The sequence below is a fragment of the Melanotaenia boesemani genome, chromosome 9 (genome assembly GCF_017639745.1).
Source record: "Melanotaenia boesemani isolate fMelBoe1 chromosome 9, fMelBoe1.pri, whole genome shotgun sequence".
Lineage (NCBI taxonomy): Eukaryota > Metazoa > Chordata > Actinopteri > Atheriniformes > Melanotaeniidae > Melanotaenia > Melanotaenia boesemani.
The window spans coordinates 4801033-4821275 of NC_055690.1; the positions used below are offsets into that span (position 1 = coordinate 4801033).

Consider the following 20243-nt stretch of genomic DNA (forward strand, 5'->3'; position numbering starts at 1 on the left):
GTGTTCCCAGACACTGCAAGGTTATCCAAAGTCAGACACTATATTATATTTGATTGTGTTCCATGTGCAGTAGAATTGCAGTACTTTGTGTACCTTGTATGAAGCGGACAGTTTCTGTGGCTGGGACAGAGTCAGTTATTGTCCCTCCCTGGATCCCCTCCATCACTGGCCTCCCTTTATTTAAATGGAGGCCAGTTCCTCTGCTGGAGTCCCATCCTGGCTTGGTGGGCCGCCCCCTGTGCCAGTTTATAGGCCTTTTTTTAACTGCTACAATCATACAGACATTGAACATGTCAGCAGACACCTCATCTATTCACCTCATTTGTTCACGGTTATCTACTTTAGAGTCACTTACCAGCCTGCAAAATGTTCTTATATTTAATTTTTTCTTGCTGCCAGGTCCTTTTATGGCCAGACAGGTTTGTCCTTTATGAAGGACAGAAAGATAAAATATATAAAAACGTTACATGAGGAAAATAGATTAAATGACACATTGTGGATAATTGTTTGCTCTACATTTCCTGAGTAACATGCACCTGCTTGTCACTTTTAAAGTATACAACAGTTAGTGGATTTGAAAAGTAACTCCTTTAATTGTAGCCTAATTATGACAGTTCCAGTGGAGCACTGTTTATTAATTGTACAGTTTTTGACTACTTACGCATTGAGCCGGTCGGCTATTGTCTGCCAGGCTCTCTCGCGTTCTTTACTTATGGCATTGGTATTGCCTTTTTTCCTTATAATATCCTTAACTTCGTCAGAGAACTCCGTCAGGAGCTGTTGTTCAGCGGCCGTGACGTAGGACGCGCGACTTTTATCCATTTCCCCATCGGTGATTCTGTGAGCGATCGCGAGGTCTGCTTCAGTATGCCGTGCACACGCACTTATCCCAACTATCTTCACCTGGCTTAACCTAGCCGCACCTTCTCATCCTGGCTCAGCAAACGTGCAACCAATTAAGCCAGGATAGGCCACGCAAGCTAGGTCAAGCTGGGCTTGTTTAATTATCCTGGATTTCTTTATTCTGGTTCCGTGCAATACCCCTCAGGTGAGTTCCTACATACGTGTTAATAAAAACACATCTAGAAACATTAAGCTGAAGTCAGACATGTGAGACTTGCTGTTCTACCTGTAAATGGATCAGACCTGGTCCAGCAGCAGTGGGCTGAGTCCACCAGTATAAAGCCTACAGTTTCCAGCTGGAACTTCCTGTTAGGTCATGTTTAATGGATTTAACGACCACAGCCAGAAACCAGCATGTGTTCATGTAATTATGACACTTTATTATGATCCGTGTGTTCAAGCTTCATCCTGGTTCCTACATTTAATAAATGAATCAGACCAATAAGCAGCTGCTGACTCGTCCTCTCAGACCACATCCAGGAGCTGAAACATGGATCATCATGTTACAGAACACCTGCAGCTCTGATGTTTTCTCTCTGCTCATTTATGATGTGTGATGGTCAGTTTAAGCTCTGTCATCAGTAACATGTAAACATGAAGTCTCCATCTGAGTTAATCAGCTGTTGGATCAGGAGAGAGCAGGTGAGTCCTGTCAGCCAGAGGTGGAACTGAACCAGAACAGCTGGATTCTTTTGGTCTAGAAACTGCAGCTGCTCTGTGGTGAACTTGTTTCCTGGTCTGCATGACATCAGAGAAAGTCCAGATCTACCTAGACTAGAATCTGCAGTGATCACATGTATTTGGTTCTGGACTGATCTGGTTCATGTAGACCAGGACTACACAGTTTGGTCCTATGAGGGCAGCAGTCGTGCAGGTTTTTAAAGTGTCCCTGCTCCAACACACCTGACTGAGTTGCTGTGTTGGATCCATGTCAGTAGTCTGGTGTGTTGGAGCAGGAAACACTGAAAACCTGCAGGACTGCAGCCCTCGTAGGCCTGAACCAGCAGCCCTGATGTAGAACAAGTCAGAGGGTCTGAGTGGGTTCTACGTTTCATGATGCCACTTATTTTCACACAGACTGCTGGAAATAGTGCTGCACAGAGATTTATTAAACTTTGTTTTTCTTTCAGCATTCTCTTCATTTGAAGATCTTGGATGTAATTTTAGATTTTTATGTGTAAAGTGGATGATTGAACATCTGCAGCTTTCAGTCATTACAGACCCGTTACTAAACCCACAGCTTAATAAACCTAGATGGAGTTAGTTTCATGTGGCCTTTCTCAAACTGAAACAAGGAATGAGAAATATGATTTTTGCCAGATAATATATATAGAAAAAAGTGCAAAACATCTTTCAGAACATTTATATAAAGATGTTTGTTAGAATCCTGATGCTAGTGAACCAAAGCTGCCTTTAAAAACTACCCATCCTGATCTTACTGCAAACAGTTTTAAGGGAAAATTAGTTTTTTTTAATAAGGAGACTTTGTTTTATATTTAAGATAGTTAAAGGGTCTCCAGATTAGATTGTGTTTCATTGAGTTGATGAGTTTAAACAATGTCTATTCAATGTTTTCTGTGTCTTCCAGGTGTCCTGGTGTCCTCCACTCTCTTTACCCCTCCCCCCCTCTACCTCTATCATTTTTGGACATCTGTCTTTCCTGTCACTCTAGTGTATATCTATCTAATTTTTGGACATTCTATCTTGTATCAATCTATCCTCATCTATCTTTCATCTATCATCAAGGTGGTGCGCCATATTTGGGTTGGACCTTCCGATAAGAGTTTGTACAACATTTTTGAAAAAGTTTTCTGGACAAAGATTTATGGAAACCGGATATTTTGGACTAATGTTTATGGTTCTCTGATCTTCTGTCTTATTGGATTCTCATTTTTGGATTTTCTGATATTTGGATATAAACCCTCATCAGTTTTGTGTGATCCTGTTAAGGTCTACCTGTTCTGATCTGAGAGCATCTCTGCCCTCGCACTCTATCTCTCTGCTGTTTTGTCCTATCCTGCAAGTTCCTGGAGTGTGTTCATTTTCAGTGAATCAGCTGTTTCAGCTCCTGTGCTGCTGCCACTCGACTCACTGCAGGTTTGTTTATTAAAGTCTTGCTATAAAAGACCACATCCAGCATTGGAGAAGCAGTCTGCTGTCTGTCCTGAGCTGAACTGAAAGGAGGAATCCAGACACCAGAAGTCATCTTCATCCCACCACCTTCACTGCTGCTGCTGTGTTCCAGATTTGCTCATAAAACTCGATATAAAACAGTCACAGATTCTAAGAGAGCTTATTGTCATAACAGATTATTAAATTCATACAGTTCTATCTTGGCAAAGCTAAGAGTAGCATAAAACCAAATAATCTGGTGTAACATCTGACGTAAGTGATCTCTATATATTTCTGGGTATTGAATCTTTGTAAAACCTAGTTATAAGTATAAATTGGCTCCTGAGAAATACTAAAAATCCAAATCTGATATTTTCTGTCTGCTAGTAAAAGTTACTGGTTTAGTTTAACAGATTCTAGCTTATTCATCTCATTCAGAATAATTTTTGAAGATTTAAGGACATATTTTAAAGAACTTAGTTAATTTACAGTTTGAACAGTAAATATTTTTGGGGCATTCTTGCCTGACCACCTGCAGCCCTTTAAGAGTTGGTATCAGATTAATTTCAAGTGAAAACCTAGTTGATTATTCACACCCATAAACTTTATACCACAACTGTTTTAATAGTTTTGGGTGAACTGATAAATACTAGCTGATTGTGTAGCCTGAACATTATATTTATTGGTATAATTTTTGAATAAGTACTGAGAGAAACCTTTCAGTATATTGCAAGTAGCACAAGAGTTTGAAAATAAAACCTGAATATTTACTTGTCTTAAATTTGTGGATTTAAAGAACATAAACAATGGGAAGACGTAACCAGAAGTCTCAAGCTCTGAAACGCAGATGGAAGGAGCAGAAAGAAGGAAAAGTTGAACAAGCAGATTTCGCATCTCAGTGCACCAACCAGGTAAACGAGTCTGTGCCATCCACTGAGAGATCTTCACCTGCAGTTGTGGTTTCTGATGGAAATACAGGTATGAACGGATCACAAAGCAATGCTCCCAGTGTATCACACGTCTCAGCTACACAGCAGATGAATCAGACACAGCCACAGATTTCTTATGCTGACATGGTAAAGAGAGGAAGTCCCAGAAATAATACGCCTGTTGTAGAGTCTTCTAGTGCTCAGCAGATAAACAGCAGACATCAGACCAGTTCCTCCACTTCAGCACCAGCTTCTGATGGTAAAACTGTCATGAATACTCCCCAGCATGAAGCTTCTAAACGCCAGGTAAACCAGAGTGTACCACCGGTATCTTATGCTGATGCTGAAGAGGACTTGATACAGCTGGACCTTCTCATCAACGCAGAACAAACGTGGAAACTAAACCGTCTGTGACACGAGTGTGTGCTCCAAGGAGTCAGGATTCAGTCAGATATGGAGTTAAATCTAGAAACAAACAATGTGTGGCAAACAGTTTGATGTTTCTGTCGTTTGTCCATGAGGATGAAAACATTACCAGAGCAGACCTTCAACGTGTTTTGGATAAAGGTGATGCACTGTACCGACAGATCATACAGAGATTTCCTGGTAATGCCTATTTGGCAACTGATGAATTACCAGAACAAGTAAAAGCACGAAAAACTAAATACCACGTAGACCTGACTCAGCCATCTTATTATGGGAACTTTGGAGGTGTATGTGGTCTTCAGAGTCTTGAGACAGGACTGAACCATTTGTCTTCAGATATACAATATGCAGTGTTCATCATGGGCGGGTTATCGATTGCAGTCTTTCGAACTACTGATGGTCGTTTTGGCTTTTTTGACCCACATCGAAGAACCAAACATGGACTGCCAGTACCACCAGGAATTTACAACATTGGGAGTGCTATAATGCTGATATTTACACATATGACTGACCTGATCAAACTAATCTATAATAGATTTCACATGCCATTACATCGTGAATATGAGCTCAAGCCCCTGTCATTTTACATGGAAAACTCATCCAGCCTGGAAAATGCTGAACCAGGCAGAGAAAACAGATCAACACCTGTTGATACACCAACTTTGGTGGATGATTCAGACACATGTACAGCCACTGATCAGTCTGAGAACATTTATACAAACACTCACACTAAAGCTGTTGAACAACCCGACACTGATGTGGGATCTTTTCCAACACAAGACTGTCTTTCAAAAGAATCAAACGTGACAGCTCAAGCATTGATCCCTATCACTGAGATTTCTGCTGATGTAGCAAATGGATCCAGTGAACCTGTGACACAATCTCCTGTTGTCAGTGTTGAACCAGAACAGAGTGACATTACTTCATTTTTAGCTAGTGATACCAGTCATTGTGAAACAAACGTTTCTTCCAAAACCATAAACAGACCTGGTAAAGATTGTTCTGATGCTGCAGTGCTACAAATTTCTTGTAAATTGTCAAAATTTTCTAAACAGGAAAGGAGAAAAATGAAAAGGAGACTATTAATGAAAGAAAAACTGAGACAACAAAAAGTTGATAAAAAACAGAAAGAGAGGCAGCAATATTCTTCAAATGAACTGTATAGAGAAAAGAAAAAATATTATTCTACCAAGCGATATCAAAACACTACAGACAAAATGAGGTGTTTCGACACAAACAAAAAGCGTATATCAGAAGTCGTTACAGACAAAGTTTCGAGACAGTCAGAAAACCTATATGACCCAACGTTATGAAAATGACAGAGTATTCAGAGTCAGACACAAACAACTAATGAAACAACTCATGAGGAACAGATATTATAGCAACTGTTCTTTCAGAATGATGCATAACATCAGATGTGCAACAAGCATTAAAAGAAAATGCAGACGGATGAACAAACACATTCATTATTTAGAGACTGAACCAGAGACCAGAATAAATCAGATCGTAGAGCAGAACCAAAGTCAACCAGAAAACAGTTTGATCAATGAAGCAATATCTGTCTTCAGATCAAACATAAAAGCAGGTCCCACCTTTGTTTGTTCTTCATGTGAAAAAGCATCTTTTCCCAACCAAGTCAAACTTTGCAAAAGATCAAATTATAAGAAAAATCCAGATGTAGTTGAACAGTGCCTGACAGGAAAGTACGTACATGTTTGTGATGAATCCTGTATAAATGAGCAGTGCTCTGTGCCCGATGAGAGAAAGAAAGAGTGGGTTTGTCACACATGCCATGAACATCTTAAAAAAGGGAACATGCCAAGACTTTCTGCAGCAAATAACCTTCAATTTCGTAAGATTCCACCTGAACTGTGTGATCTAAACATCTTGGAGAGACATCTGATAGCAAAGTGCATACCGTTTGCAAACATCATTCCTCTTCCTAAAGGCAGACAAAGACTCATACGTGGAAATGTTGTGTGTGTTCCATCAGAAGTTAATGAGACAATTAACATGTTACCTAGACTACGGTCTGAGTCTCAAGTTTTACAGTAACGCTGAAAAGACGTCTGTCTTATAAAGGTCACCTGCTGTTTCAGTCTGTCACCTGGTCCAAACTTGTTCAAGCAGTTCTCAAGCTGAAGCAGGTCCATCTCCAGTATCAGGATATTACTATCCGAGATGAAGCTGAACTGTGTGATCCAACACTTTCTGATGCAGACGATGATGACGATGACGATGTAAGCATGGGAGAGGATGACTATGATGTAGCTGATTTAATGGAGATTGACATGATAGAGAAAGATGCACTGTGTGATGCAGAAAATGAGCCTGAACATGATCAGGACATGCAGAGTGACACTGAACCGGAACAAAGAGATGATCCAGAACAAGATGATCTACCAAATGGAGGTTTTGCTATAGAATCATGTCTTCAGCCTGTTGACATATCAGATGAGATTCTCTGTTACACCGATAGCATCTACTGTGTTGCTCCAGCAGAAAGAAATGATCCAGTCAGCTTTTTTAAAACACCAAAACTTGAAGCCATAGCGTTTCCCTGCCAATTTCCTACAGGTCAGAACACCATAGATGAAGCTCGAGAAACACATGTCACACCTAGTGGATATGTCACGGCTGGTGTGTGAGGATCCAAGGAGAAGGGAGCGCGTTGAAAAGTCAAAGAACACTTTATTGTCAGCTATACAGATGGTTATGGTGAGTTTGCTTGGAGGACGGGCTGGAGCGGGCAGACAGGGTTCTCGGTACGGCAGACGAGATCCAGATCGGAAGCTTGAGGGAGAGAGAACAAACACAGGTAAGCTTTTGGTTTCACCACGATAGAGACTAGACTTCGGGCTCGACTGGTTACCACAGAGAGTAGTATAATCCAGCGAAGACTGGATGTCCATCTGGGGTTTATATGTGGGATGAGTGATGAGCCTGATGTCCTCCAGCTGCGCTGTCCTGATAGCGGTGTCAAACGGTGTTCCAAATAAGGTCATCCGGAAGTATGAGATGTGAGGGAGCGTGGGCCATGACAGGATATTTCAAGTCCAGACTTTTCCACATTGATGAGCGGTTTGCTAGAGATCCTAATTATCTTTTCTTTGCACAGTTTGTCACCGAAATTCACTTGGCCAATTCCAGCATGATGGTACAGTTGAGAAAAGGAAAGACTAAAACCAGAGATGAAAGACAAATAACCTCAGCCATGTTACAGAACAGAACGGAAGTTCAGAAGCTGGTGAGAAATAAAGATGCAGTCAGATTCATGATCCCACTAAGAGGAACTCCTGCATACTGGCAGAAAACCTCCAAAGATCTCTTTGCTATGATCAGACAGTTGGGAACTCCTACGTTCTTTCTGACATTTTCAGCAGCTGAATTCAGATGGCCTGAAGTGATAACAGCTATAAAGAGACAGCAAGGTGAACACGTAGATTTTGAAGCTCTAAACTGGTCAGAAAAAAGTGAAATTCTCAGATCCAACCCTGTCACATCCATGCGTATGTTTGATAAGCGCATTGAAGCACTGTTCAGAGACCTGCTTCTATGAGGCCAGATCAGTCTCAATAAGAATGAACTCACGCCAGGTGTTTCACAAATGCACACGCTCTGGTTTGTATTCGTATTTCAGAATCGGAAATGCACACGCTCTGGTTTGTATTCGTATTTCAGAATCGGAAATGCACACGCTCTGGTTTGCATTCGTATTTCAGAATCGGAAATGCACACAATCTGGTTTGCATTCGTATTTCAGAATCGGAAATGCACACAATCTGGTTTGCATTCGTATTTCAGAATCGGAAATGCACACAATCTGTTTCACAAATGCACACGCTGTGGTTCACAAATATAATTTTGAGGCACACTTGTAAGATTATACGAATTGCTGAACGTGCATTTACGAATTCTCTGCGGTGGATTTTGAGACTCCCCTGACGCCGCAGTGTAACGAATGTCACCATTGGTTGACTAATCTGTCAATCAAATTTCAGAGTGTGATTGACAGATTCATCGGTCAATCAGGTGTGTTTGCATTCAGCCAATCATACTGCTCCTTACATTTTCTCCACACTTTTAGACCTGTCGCAGAGCTAATACTGCTATTTGAGCATGGTAGTTAAAGTCCAACTAGCGGGCAGACATGGAGGAGACGCAACAATCACAACCTGTAAGTAACACATTTATCTTACATTCCCTCGTTGTAGATCATGTAATGTTATCGAATTAACTGATTGACTGATGAATCTGTCAATCACACTCGGAAATTTGATTGACAGATTAGTCAACCAATGGTGAGATTCGTTACACTGCGGCGTCAGGGGAGTCTCAAAATCCACCGCAGAGAATTCTCTCACGAATGCAGAGATGTTCACAAATGAGAAGCAGTTCGTAAATGCACGTTCAGCAATTCGTATAATCTTACAAGTGTGCCTCAAAATTATATTTGTGAACCAGAGCGTGTGCATTTGTGAAACAGATTGTGTGCATTTCCGATTCTGAAATACGAATGCAAACCAGAGCGTGTGCATTTCCGATTCTGAAATACGAATACAAACCAGAGCGTGTGCATTTCCGATTCTGAAATACGAATACAAACCAGAGCGTGTGCATTTCCGATTCTGAAATACGAATACAAACCAGAGCGTGTGCATTTGTGAAACACCTGGCGTGAGTTCATTCTTATTGAGACTGATCTGGCCTCATAGCTTCTGTCTCCTTCACAACCTCTGGGAGAAATAATTGATTTTTTCTACAGACTGGAGTTTCAACACAGAGGAAGTCCACACATACATGGTCTCGTCTGGGTAAAGAATGCTGTAGAACTTGATGTGAATGGCGATCAGACTATCTGTGATTTCATTGACAAATACATCTCAGCCCAGCTGCCTAACTCAGACACACAACCTGAACTGTACAGGAAAGTGAGTGAGCTGCAGAAACACAGTAGGAACCACACAAGAACCTGTTTCAAGAGTGTGAACTCTGGTTGTTGGTTTGGTTTTCCAAAAAAAAACATGATTGTGAGACCTGATGAAGAAGGTGACATTAACGGTGCCAAAGAGAAACTGAAACCTCTCATGGACCTGCTTAATGAACCTGAAATTGCTTCCTTGACTTTACAACAGATCCTGGTTCGTTGCAGCCTGACGCTGCAAGAATATGAAGCATGTCTTCAGTTGATGAACAAAAAGATTGCCATCCACCTGAAACGTGATCCCAAAGACTGCTGGATTAATGGCTACAACCCACATCTGCTGAAAGCCTGGGATGCTAACATTGATGTTTCATACATTGTGAATGCTTATTCCTGTGTGGAGTATCTCTGTAAATATTTTACAAAACAGGAGACAAATCTTTCAAACTACTTGACAGATATGTTACAGAACGCAGACAGAGATCATGTCAATGAGTGTGATGAGGTGCGAGCCGTCATGCAAGCTTACTCAAAGAAAAGAGAAGTCAGTGCTCAGGAGTGTGTGACTCGTGCATGTGGAATAAAAATGAAAAAGTCTTCACGAAGCACAATTTTTGTTCCCACGGAAGAAAACTGCTGTAAAATGAGTCGTTCAATAGCATTCTTGGATGAACTGCCACCAGAATCTTGTGACGTCTGGATGACAAGTTTGAATGACAAGTACAAAGCCAGACCTGAGAGACCAGAGTATGAGGAGATGTGCTTGGCTGATTTTGCTGCTAACTGCAGATTTGTCAAGAGTGAAAATGCTAAAAAGGACGATGTCTTTCCACTGCTCAATGGACTAGGATATGTTCAACAGCGAAAAAATGATAAACCTGCTATCATCAGATATTACCACTGTTCAAAGGAAAAGCATCCTGAAGAATTTCATGAGAGATTACTGAGACTGTACCTTCCTCACAGATCAGAGCAGGAATTAAAAAGAAACTTTCCTACATATCAGTCTTTTTACTCTTCTGGATGGGTTGTGCTACCCGGATCAAACCATTCTGTCCATGTGAAGAACATTGTCAAACACAACAGAGACAAGTACGAGAAACACAGTGAAGCCATTGAAGAAGCACTGGAGGAGTTTGAGGAGAACAGAAATGTTGTGATCGATGAATGGTGTAATCTTGCTCCAGAATCTGAAGTTGTGAGGTTGGATTGTGATGAGGACTGTAATGGAAAATTTACACATAACCTTATAGTTTGTATTCTACACTTTGTATTGTTAAAAACCCTTGGCTTGTGGTTCACTGAGGGAGGAGAATGACTGTGTACCCAGATAAGGATTTAGTGAGCTCCCCTTCCCCCTTTTCTTCTCTTCCTTGTACCAGGCCATGAGGGGTTTACTACAATGACCTTCGACCTCGATGTTATCAGCTCATGCTCTGGCTATATTAACCAAGCACACATGTACCTCCCCAGACTCGTCCAGCCAAAGCTTCTTTGACTGTGTGATCTCATTGCTGATCAGCTCTTAATTAAATACTTTGTTAGATTCTCACTCAGTGTGTGATCTTTGATAAATAAATTCCACTACAGGACCTGCTGGTAAGAGAGCTAATCAATGAAAATGAGCAGGAAAATGTTCCTGACCTTTGTCCTCAGTCTGATGCTGCAACAGAACTCAGTGCAATCAGAGAAGCCCCTGCCATTGATACAACTGTTCTCAGACAAATGTTTCAGAACCTGAACCAGAAGCAGGCCTGTGTGTTCTATGCAATCAGAGACTGGTGCATCAAACGTGTCTGTTCTGTCAATCAAGAGCCATTTTTCTTTTATGTCAACGGTGGTGCAGGAACAGGAAAGTCTCATCTGATTAAATGCACTCACTCAGAAGCATCAAAGATACTGAGCAGACTGCCGAGACATGCAGAGGAAGCCGACATATCGAGCCCTACTGTTTTTCTCACTGCATTTACGGGAACTGCAGCTTTTTTCAGCTCGTGTCATGCTCACCAGAAACATTGACATACAGAAGGGATTGGTGAATGGTGCCTTTGGTACTCTGATGAAGGTGATTACTTCTGAGACGGATCAACGCATCACAAAGCTTGGGCTGAGAATGGACAGTCAAACAGCTGGAAGATGTAGTGGACCTGCAGGATCTGACGATCTGGTTTACGTGGAGAGAGCAGAGGATACTGTGAAACAGAAAGGAGTGGTACGTAGACAGTTCCCTGTGAAGCTGGCCTTTTCTTGTACCGTGCATAAAACTCAAGGCTTAACGACACATGCAGCTGTAGTTTCCTTGAAGAACATCTTTGAAGCAGGCATGGCTTATGTGGCTCTAAGCAGGGTGACTTCTCTCAGCGGACTGTATCTGTTGGACTTGGATAAGAAGAAAATCTACGCCAACCCTGAAGTTACTGCAGCCATCCAGACCATGAGACAAGCCAGTGTGGATGACATGATGCCTCTTCTTCCTCTGAGAAACCGTAAGCAGGTCTGACACTCTGACCGTCGTCCATCACAACACAGAGGGACTGCCATCTCACATCGATGACATCAAGAGACATCATGAACTGTGTCTGGCCGATGTACTGTGTCTAACCGAATCTCACATGCAGGGCTCCTTTGTTGCAGACAGTCTTCAGCTGGATGGATTCACCTTGTACAAGCATAACAGACACGTGTCGTACACAAACCTTCCTCAGATGGCCAGCAGATGTGGCGGTGGAGTTGCTGTTTACGTAAGAAACAACATTCAGGTGCATGAGAAACAGTATTTGCATAATGTGACTGATCTTGAGTTTGTAGTTCTGAAGGTTGAGGCTCCAGTCCAGGCACTGATCGCAGCGGTGTACAGACCCCCCAGCTACAGTTTGAGACACTTCCTGGAAAACATGGTAAGCCTTCTGGATGCACTGGAGATGATGGACTGTCACCCTGTAATTGTTTGTGGCGACTTCAATGAGAATCAGGTACCCACTTCTCCCAAGCCCATTTTGGAGCTGTTCCAGTCTAAAGGTTATACACAGCTGATCACATCTGCCACCACAGACAAGAACACACTACTCGATCTTGTTTTCATTTCCCAGCCACAGCAGTGTCTCCATTCTGGTGTCATGAGGACGTACTGGAGCTACCATAACCCCGTGTTCTGCATCGTTTCCACCAGTGAACCATGAACATGTCTGGTGAGTTTTAAAGAGGAAGTTCATTTGAAAAACACTTTACTTTGCATTTTGGTGTACAGATCAGTGAAAAGTGTGCAAAAATTTAATAAATCATGAATACAGAGAAATCATGGTACAGAGAAATTATGGGAACAGAAATAATGATACAGAATATTTATAGAAAGAGAAATAATGATACAGAATATTTATGGAAACAGAAATTATGGTACAGTATTTTTTTTTTTTTTTTTTTTTAACCTGTCTTGTCCAGCATCGTTGCAAACAGAATGATTGTCTGGCTGCTGTCTGGTGCTGGGCAATTTTACTCTATCAAGCAGGGATTTATACTACATGTATAAAGTCCCTCTTGATGAAAAATGGTACAGAATTTTTATGGATAGAGAATTAATGGTAGAAAATAATTATGGAAATAGATTTTTGGCCTGTGCATTTACCTGGGTGGGTTTGGGTTTGGGTTGGTAAATGCACAGGCCAAAAATGGTAAGCCTTCTGGATGCAGAAGACATCCCATGCAGTGCAGCGGCTGGTTTTGTACAAACCAGTCGCTGCACCTCATGGTAAGCAGCTGTACTGCAGCAACTGCAGCACAGTTGCTGGTTTTGGACATACCAGCAACTGTTTGCAGCATCCAGAAGGCTTACCATGCAGTACAGTTGCTGGTTTGTATAAATCCAGCAGCTGTACTAAAGCTGTTCAAAATAACTACATCAATACCAGCTGATACCCACAGGGTGCAGGGCATGGTGGGTTGGGGTGGGCAGTCAAAGGAACCATCACTGATTTATTCAGCTATTCACAGTTTCACTGCACTATCTGTGTGTACTTAGAGCTGAATTGCCAAATCTTTGACACGAGGATGTTTTTACCGGCAGAAAAGATGTTTTTGTTTAGAAGTTTCTTTTTTAGACGTGTGTACTCCAGACAGGAGACATGTTCTCCTGTGTCCTCTGTGACAACTTCATCCAGCACAACCATCTGCAGAAGATCTACACCATCACACTTCTACATCATCTTCATGAACTATTGGTGCAAACAAGAGACACCACTGCTGGACCACACAGAGAAGACTTCTACATGCTGCCATCCCAGTATTTCTTCAAAGTAGGTGATGAAATGTCACCTGTGAAGCTTCACCTGACCACCTGGCTGGGCCTGAGAAAGATCACTGACATCATGCTGCCATGCTGCACACCAACAACAGAGGAAGCAAGACTTCAAGGGACTAAGAGACTCCTCCTCCTCCTGCCAGTGACCTGGGTTCCTCACAGTAGAAGAAAAGGTAATGAAATTATTCATTATTAATATTGTAATTAATATATATTCATCCATGTTGCAGATTACAGCATCTAAAGACCATTTGCTTTGTGTTTATCAGCTCTTCCTCTGCTGTGAGTCTTTCTCTTCACCGAAACCATTGATCCTCATCAGAATACTGTCATCGAAACTCCCAAAGCATCTGGGTGTGAAACTGCATTGGCCAGGAGAAGACTGGACCTGCAGCACATTTAAGGTATTTAATTATCATGTGTTATGCAGGCTTTCAGCTGGTGGTCTTAGATGAATTGAGTTAATAACAAAATGTGTTTATCCATGTCTTTTCCTCAGGACCAGTTCCATGTTCATGCCTGCACGACACCATCTGAGCTCTTAAAAAGAGTAACCTGTGCTCACTCTTGAGTCAGAGACCAGGCATGTTGCTGCAGGGAAACACTGTGGAGGACCACTCATCGTTTCTGGAGTAATTTCCTCTCATCTGTGCAACAAAAGGCCTTCTCAATAAGACTCATCCTTCCTGTGTGCAGCAGACACTGAACTGGTCCATGGAGGCAGCAGATGATCAGCCTCTGGAAAAGGAAACCATCACATGGTGATCACACCGTACATCTTCACCGTGACGCATGTTCTCAGACTCTCTGGTCTGCACCAACACACTGGACCACCACCCATGTAAAAACAGAACTGAACTTAGCTTACACCATCCATCTTTTTAAAGATGATATTTTATAGTATAGTTTCATATTATTTATAGTTAAAGAATTAGTTTTGCTGTAATAATAGTAATGAAAGAATCACAATAACTGCCACTTAAAATAAATAATTCTTTAAAAATACATAATTATAAAATAAATTAATAGTTAATAATTGCTAAGTGAATTCAATTTAATTAAAAACTGATTATTCCCCTGATACTAAATTATAATGTTGTAAAGGTTTTAGTTTTCTTTTTTCTGTTAGCCTTCTCTTTGGTTCCTTTGACTGCCCACCCACCTGAAGACAATCTGTTTCTCTTCAGAGTGTGTTGGGGTGTGAACGATTGTCCATATTCTGTATAATCATATGGAATATATAAGATGTATATATATTTACTTATATATGTGTGTGTCTCTACACTTATTTACAGTATTGTGTGTCAGTTGCTGTTATTGTATACTATAAGAATAATAGATGATATGTTTATAATTATCATTACAAACGATCATTACAGTATAGTAATTATGATTATTTATAGAAAGCATCCAGCAGGACTCACACATACATATGTTAACTTTAGATGCTTAATATTTAGCCCTTAACAATAATAAATTGCCTAAATGAAATAGGACATTGCAATACTATTTCAAAACTTGACATTTTCCCCCATAAAGACTGCAAATGCAGCTAGCAGCAGGTCCACAATTCAGTAAACAACACAGCATCACAGTGTTGAAGCTGAAGAGACGGCCAAGCTAGCAAAGCCTGGAACATGTTTGTGTGAGTCCTGCTCAAGTGTGGGGTATCTGCTGGTATGTAGGTAGAAAACACACATGTCTGCACTTATCCTGGGCTAATACAGACCCCAGTTAGAAGACAGACATCGTATAGAGCAGAGGTCCCTAACCCTGGTTCTCAAGGCCCACTATCATGCAGGTCTAAGATGTGGCCCTGCTGCAACACACCTGATTCAAGTTTAACAGCTCTATGACAAGCTCTGCACAAGCCTACTAATGATCCATTCATTTGAATCAGGTGTGTTGCAGCAGGGAGACATCTAAGACCTGCAGGTAGGGATGGTGAAACCGAGGCCTCATGAATCATCGAGCCAACTTTGAACCAAATGCTTGAAAATGGCTTAGTGTTCTGAATCATTTGACCAAACCAAAGAGCTCCATCTGCTGGCTGTGGGAGTCTGATGTATCAGAAGGACAACGTTGACACCTCACATCTGTCATCCCTATCTCAACTTTGAATACGTGTTCAATAAACAATACGTAATCTACCATCCGAGTGAATATTTATTTTCTGTTGTTCATATAAATAACGAGGGGTATTAGGTAACATTTGTTTAGGTAACAGAATTGTGGTGTAACTTAAGTAAACCAATCTGTGGGAAGGCATGAGGGAAGAAGTGTTTGTGCAGCGGGTATAGTGACTGTGTTAGTTATTTTATACAGTTGTAATAATAAAATTGTTTACTGTTTTATGTGTCTTATTACTTATAATAGATATTGCAAATGCTTGTTATCGTCTACGTCATGAGTTGTTTTCTTTTGCATAGCTGATCGTTGTTAAATGTGGCACAACAGTTTATAACACACTGCACATTTATGTACATAGATTATTTACTCAATTTTTTTTGTTTATCTTCTATCTAGTTTTTTTTTTTTTTTTCAAATTGTTTATTTTTATTTCATAATGTTTTATGGACGGCAAAGTAAGATTTTCATTGTTCAGGGAAACTTGTTTCCTTACTGTGCAAGTGACAAAGACACTTTGAATCTTGAAATGTGTTATGAGAAAAAAAACTTTGGAAACTTTGATGTGTCATAAATTTTTATTTAAAAACGTATTTTCTGTTACGCTTCAGTCTGCTCCTCTTCTGGCACACAACCTCTCCAGCTTTGGAGAGGTTGCACCTGAAACACACACAAGAACAAAATTGTAATTAACCAAGTTTAAAATCATTAAATTCTCTGCTGATGGTGATCAGAAACCAGCTTGGTGTCTAAGGTCCTGCAGGTGGTGGTTTTCCTCTGCAGCTGTAGACTGAGACGTTTCCTCTGATGCTTCTGGTTGAAGTTTATGATTAACTTTAAAGTCTGCTTTTTGCAAGGCTATTTAAAAAACATCTATATAAAGAAAGGGGAATAAAGCTTACCTGTGATGTTAAAGGCACCGCCTGCTCCGTCCTTCTCTCATACTCCGAGCTCCTTCAGCAGTTACTCTGGCAACGGCGTCTCGTGCAGACGTTTGTTTCCCCAAATCTCTAAAAGCTAAATGTGATTCAATATAAGCTCATGCTGATGTGATGCTTTTCCTAAATTTGTTTTCAAAAGACAATGTCGCGCAATCGCTACAGAATCTCCTCTCAAAAACCTGCGATCTCCTCAGCGTTTGGAATCTAAGAGATTGACAAGCCCGGTCCCTTCAAAGATCCCGCTTGCTGCTCGATACGCGCTGATGACGTAACGAGGCCTCGTTTGGTCTATCACGTGACTTTTGGCATGCTGAATCAATGCTCAGAGACAATGCTCGCAACACTTCCGTGTCACATGCTCGACACGTGCTCGAGCAGACGGCTCGAGCATAACATCCCTACCTGCAGGATAGTGGGGCTTGAGGACCAGGGTTGGGGACCTCTGATATAGACTATCTAATGTGACCAAATCAATTGATATTGATCCTTGGGGTGTTCAAAGTGGTTCTGAAATGCCCACACCTAATGAGGAGGTCACACAGGCCACATCCAGAGATATGAGTCTTTCTGTAGTTTTACATCCAACCTGGGGTAACTCAGGTTCATAGATTACACTTTTAACATGATTTCCTGGAGTGGAGCTGGGTCTATGAAAGACTGTGTACACGCATCTATGTAACCATACAAAACCAGTTAAGATGTGATGTGTGTACACACACACACACACACACACACACACACACACACACACATATATATATATATATATATATATATAATCAATGTCCAACAAAGGGTCATGTTTGTTTTAGTGTGTGCTATTAATAGCTTTTTGGTTTTCAGATGTGTTATTCTGTATAACTGCTGGCATTTAACATGATAACATTATGAAACAAAGCCAGTGCTTTCACTGAATTCATCTTTTTATTTTTCTTTTCTTTTTTTAAAGTCCCCTAAGATTTGATTTAGATTCTTAAATGTTTGTAAAACTTTAATGTACTTGTGAATGTTTCCTTCATGTTAATATAAAGTATATTTGCTTTGGTTATTGCCACATTTTCTTGAAGAAAAACTTATGTTTGAAATCTGTGCTGTCTTTGCAGATGTTCTGCTTTATTTGTTAAAATGGCTAATGTTTTTTTCTAATCAAAATATGTTTTTCTGTAATTGAAATCTAACTTTTATGTTTCATATTTATTTATTTTATTTAATACTGAAATGTTCTCAAACTCTGTTTAATTTATTTGTCTAATTTGTTCTATTGTTATAAAATTAATTTTTCTTTCAAGTTGTCATTAATGTTATTACATTTACAGATTATTGTAATCAATGTTTAATAAAAATGGACATATTGAACATTGTCAAACTGAGTTTGAGATTATTCTACTATTGGATTTAACTTAATTACTATTTATGCTAAGACTTCAGCAGAAGGTTTCAAGTTTTGAGCTTTAAAGACTAATAGTGTTAACTTCAGCTGCATAAACACTTTGTCAACTAGCAGATTTCACCTGTCTTCAAACCTCTTCAACTATATTAAGCACATTTAAGTTAAACTTTCCATCGTTTCATCACATTTTCTCACCAGTGTCAGCTTTTCTTTTGCTTTTTAAAATGATTTATTCCACTTTTCACCACTTCAGATCCTTAAAACTGAGAATCATATAGTTCAAGTATAACTTTGTTTGAAATACTTCAAAACAATCTTTCACAACCACATTTCAAGCGTTCTGTCTTTCTGATCCGTTCTGTTTCGTTCAGCACCTTTTAAGTCCAGTTTGAGCTATAAATACTTAAACAATTCACTTCAGCTTAATAAATACTTTTTCAAAAGGCACATTTCAGCTATCTTTCACTATCTTCAACCATCATTCAGCATTTCATTCCAATCTTTCAGCATGACAGCATTCACACATGCTGTTATGCTAATAACAGCTTTTTCTAGTTGATTTCTTAAATTTATTTGCTTCTAATTAATTATTGTTATGGGTTCTTGTTATTAATTAATTTTATATTTAATTGTATCTTTTATTATATTTTATTGTATGTATGTATATTTTATTACAGTCCTCATCTTTTTGTTATTTTTTGTGCTTTTTTTAGTTTTTATATAACTGTAAAAAATGAAGGTTTTAAGGGTTTATTTTTATAAGAAAGTTTCCCTTCTTTCCTTTTGATATTGAATTTCCATCCCTGTTTTCCTGATGTTTGCAGAAAGTCTGAGACAACAGATGTTTTTCAGGTGTCCATCACATCAGAACTGAGGATGAATGAAAGAAGCTCTGCCAATTAAAAAATGATCTAATCTTTAAAACTCTCATCCAGATGGTTGAAGATGGTCCTTCGTCCCAGAATACCTGTCAGGCTGGAAATTATCGTGTGGAATGATGGTGATTAAAAAAACTATAACGGAACGGGCAGACTGTTGCTCTGTATCTGAGCCCCATCTTCATCCCTTTAACATACCTAAGGTGGTCATGTAAATCCTATCCTTCAGGACTTCAATGGACCCCGAACAGACAAAGAAGAAGGCCTGCAGAAGATCGCCCTGTCGAAGGATGTACTCTCCAGGGATGCAAAAGGAGGTCTTTATATGAAGTGACAGGGCCTGAAGGAAGCCAGGACTGGCAGAGACAAACAGTGGCCGATTCAGGATGTCTGAGTGAACATGCGTGGTGAATTGGAATCACAGGTCATCTGGACAGTCCTTCAGCACCTGTAGAGAGGATGTGGGGAGAGGAAGAAGCAAAGACTGAAGGAGTGTGGAGAGCATGACAAGAAAAAAACACCTTTCTGCAACTCAGTAATTAAATTTAGGAGTGGAGTGGCTTAATAGCAGCTATCTTTAGTGACTTGGGAAAAATGCCTGATGCCAGCGAGCTGTTAACTATCAGTAGGAGATCACTTTCTACTGAGGTAAAAACTGTTTTTAAAAAGTCGGATGGTATCATGTCCAGAGTGCATGTTGTTGATTTCAAATGCCAAACTGTTTCTTGTAGGATTTTTAAATCAACCATTTTAAATTGCGACATAACATCAGAATTATTTTCAGGTTTTAGACATAGACTACTTTTCTAGTGTGACTGTGTGGAATTAATATTTTGCCTAATTGTTTTAATTTTTTGGCTAAAAAAGTTGGCAAATTGGTTGCATTTCTCAGTGGAAAGGAGCTCTGGGCTTATCTGTTTAGGAGGATTTAGTTTTTCAATCATAGCAAACAGAGTGCGAGAATTGTCAGAGACCGCAACAGAAGAAATTTCCACACCCTTTGAAATAACCAGGTCCAGAATGTGACCTCGAATGTGGGTCGGTACTTTTACATGTTGCCACAAACCAAACATGTCCAATATGGAAGAAAATTCCTTGACATTACCATCATTCCAGAGGAATGAAAAGAATGCTTCATATCAAATTAAATATTGATCCTTCTGTGCTCTGCAGATTGATGATTTAAGTATGGCCTGGAAATATTTTGATAGATAGGCAATGTTGTGTTTGTTTGATTCTTCTAGTATGCCACCGCAACAACAAAAAGTAAAAATACATTCGATATGCAGATTTAGTGCTTTGATGAATGGGGTTCAACA

General features: G+C 40.1%; 3 long non-coding RNA genes across 3 annotated transcripts; 2 read left to right on the forward strand and 1 right to left on the reverse strand.

Annotated features, from left to right (window-relative positions):
- Positions 1-1230: 1230 nt before the first annotated feature.
- Positions 1231-18459, reverse strand: LOC121646191. The gene is made up of 3 exons (XR_006011585.1): positions 18450-18459; positions 9477-9485; positions 1231-1810 (listed from the first exon to the last, which is right to left on the reverse strand). It is a non-coding gene; the product is annotated as an uncharacterized LOC121646191 (long non-coding RNA).
- On the forward strand, positions 13236-15486 carry LOC121646189. The gene is made up of 3 exons (XR_006011582.1): positions 13236-13761; positions 13858-13992; positions 14088-15486. It is a non-coding gene; the product is annotated as an uncharacterized LOC121646189 (long non-coding RNA).
- LOC121646190 lies at positions 15485-17164 on the forward strand. Its single transcript, XR_006011583.1, has 2 exons — positions 15485-15523; positions 17065-17164. It is a non-coding gene; the product is annotated as an uncharacterized LOC121646190 (long non-coding RNA).
- Positions 18460-20243: the final 1784 nt, after the last annotated feature.